The sequence below is a fragment of the Mesocricetus auratus genome, unplaced genomic scaffold, assembly GCF_017639785.1.
Source record: "Mesocricetus auratus isolate SY011 unplaced genomic scaffold, BCM_Maur_2.0 Super-Scaffold_100010, whole genome shotgun sequence".
NCBI classification, from domain to species: Eukaryota; Metazoa; Chordata; class Mammalia; order Rodentia; family Cricetidae; genus Mesocricetus; species Mesocricetus auratus.
Window position 1 is genome coordinate 30,695,245 of NW_024429194.1, and position 3,065 is coordinate 30,698,309.

The window sequence follows — 3,065 nt, forward strand, 5'->3', positions numbered from 1 at the left end:
CAATTTTGCTACTGTTATGAATTGTAATGTAAACATTTTGGGAGATAGAGATTTGCTAAAGGGGTTGACACCCACAGGTTGATAACCACCACCCTAGGGGACCCTTGAGTGGTAAGCACACAGGTTGTTCTGTTGTGATATTTTGATTGTATTTGGACAATAAAGCTTGTTTTGCATCAGACCATAGAGGTTTTGGAGGACTGAAGAAGTGGCAAGGGGCTTAGGGAAGATCTTGGCCCTTTTGGATGGAGGAATGGAAGAGGTAGGAGGTCATTGGTGGCTTCTCTGGTCATTCAGGTTCTCACCCCAATATCTGACTCCTTATTTTTAATTGATAAAGAATAATTAGATAAGTGCTTCATTGTTCAGGGTAAGAAATGCAATACCTATTATCTGCCCGGAAGGCTGAAGCAGAAGCGCTTCCTAGCCTGGGGATCTTTGCGTTTGTGTGACTAGAGACTTTTCCAACACTGGATCCTCCCTGAGACCATTGTCATACGCTTGTTTTTCTCAGTCAATTTAGAGAACTTATCTTTATGGACTTTACAAAGAGTTTTGACATAGTCAGGTCTGATCTGTATTTAGCTTACTTTGTTCCCTAAGGAGATTTATGTATCTTTGTTGTGCATGCAAGATTGAGTTAATTATCACCAGAATAGTTTTCACCAACTTGTGTCTTGCTTAAATATGTGCAAAATGGAACTAAGGGTCAGAATCCAACACAACTCAGTTGCTGGTATTGAGCCAAACTGCCTGCTTTCCTCCCTCATCTTGATTTTCTGCAGCCTGTTAATGCCACAGAGACCCCCTCCGCAATCCTACCATTTACAAAAGATGACAAAAGAGATCGGAAATGGGAGTGGTTGGTGGAAGATTTTAAAACTGGAAAATACCTATCAGCTAGTCTTACCTTTTCAAGATTCCAGTGGCCATTTCTGGGGGCATCCCTTCCTGTGGATAACTTAATTTTGGGGAGAAATCTGTTTTTCTTTCTGTAAAGTTAAAGAAAGACAGATGTCCTAAGTTTGGTTGTTAGTCTCTTTTTCTGGAAACTTGGGTTCTGATGAGAAGACCAGGGAAACTTAGTAGCGCTGTCACATCAATGAAACTTTGTACCGAGCACACATTCAGATTTCCTTGTTTTTTGCTCATTGCTAAATTCAATTTTTAGGTTCCTTTTTTTGCATTTGATGACTATTATTTCCTTTTTAGATAATATCTTTTTATTCTTTGATAATGTCGTAAATGTATCATCTCCTCCAATCCTTTTTAATTTAATATGTTTAATTTTTTTGGATGAAGATATTACACCATTTTGCTTCTCTTCCCCAAATCTTCTTATATAACACTGTTCTCCCTCTAATTCATAGCCTTTATTTCTTTAGTAATTACACACACACACACACACACACACACACACACACACACACAGTCCTAAATATGTAAGGAGTTTACATGGCTCACCATACTATTAAGAAAGAAGAAAACGGTGATATAGTGAGTACTGTATACTGTGTACATAGGAAAGGATTATCTGATGGAAAACCCTTTTGCTGATGGGTTACCTCAGCCAAAGAATTATTCTCTCTCTCTCTCCCCATATATATATATATACATATATGTGTGTGTGTGTGTGTGTGTGTATGTGTTGTGTGTAGAAAGTAGTAGCCATGGTTTTGCTAGACAGAAGGCATTTCTTTCATCTAGTAGACTGTGGAAAGTTCCATGTGACGTGTTCAAAGGAGATAGGAGAATAATAGAGAAGATGGTGGATTTCCTAAAGAAGGGAGCTTATATCTTGGTTTAACACAGTGTATTGAAACATTAGCAACACCTTTGCTAGAGTTTCACAGAATCTTAGGTCACAACACCAAGTGATTTACTTAGGCTATGCCAGAATATATCATTATGGGTAAACACGGACCAGAGAGATGGATGTAGCACAGGATGTCCAACCTTTTGACTTTGTGGGATTGTCATCTGCAGATTTGTTAGGCCTCATTCATAGCTATTCCGGGACTCAAGTAATGTACCATCTGCATGTTTGACATGCCTGATGGAGTCTCCACTCTCTCACAGGGCATGGACAGGTGTAATAAATCTTACATGAACTGATGCTTAGTGTCTATTTCACAATGCTGCATCTCCACATAAAAGCCAATAGCCTAGAAAAGTGACACAACAGACTTAGTTCTTTGGATGTTTGATACAGCATCTGATGGCAGCTCCTGCTGAGGAGGTATGGCGAGCTCTTCTCTTGTAGAGAATGAAGGATGGAGACAAAGTTGGCTGTGGCAACTGTACCTGAGTGCAAAACCAAAGTCGCTGTCAGTAGGAAACTGTTCTCTCATGAAGGCATGGCAGAAGTTCTCATGTTTTTCTGTCAGGCAAATAGAGTGTGTGGCAAAGTAGCAGCAGGACACAATTCTCGCCCTTCAGATACAAGCAATCATCCAGATCTCTACTGTACAAGAACAATGCACCACAACTTTCCAACCTCATCACAACTGGCTATCAGAGACGGGGGATGGGGGGTAATTAATGAGCAGACAGTACCCGAAGAGTTAAAAACTTAGAAATCTAACAGCATTCTCCAACAGAAAGTCAGGAAGCCACATGTCTTCTTCCCCGTTTAGGAGAACTGACCGACCTTCTAGTCTTGCCTAAGAATCTACAGGTTTTCGTGATGTGGGATGATGACTTCTGGGTAAATGCTTCAGTCACACTAAGATACAGATAAGGATGCTTCTTAGAACTGGAGCAACACTGTGCAGACTGTAGTCATTTTTTTTTAATTTTAATTTTTATTCTTACATCCTGACCACAGTTTCCCCCACCTTCACTCTTCCCACTTCCCCCATTCCTAGATCTACTCCTCTTCTGTTTCCTTATTAAAAAAAAAAGGCAAGCCTCCCAGGGTAGCAATCGAACACGGTATAGTGAATTGAAGGACTTTTGCTTGCACCTGGGACCCCTTCCTACTGGGTCACCACGTAATTATGTTTATTAGTATCATATGCTACCTCAAGTCCGAAAACAAGTTCTTTCCCCAAGTGATCATTTTT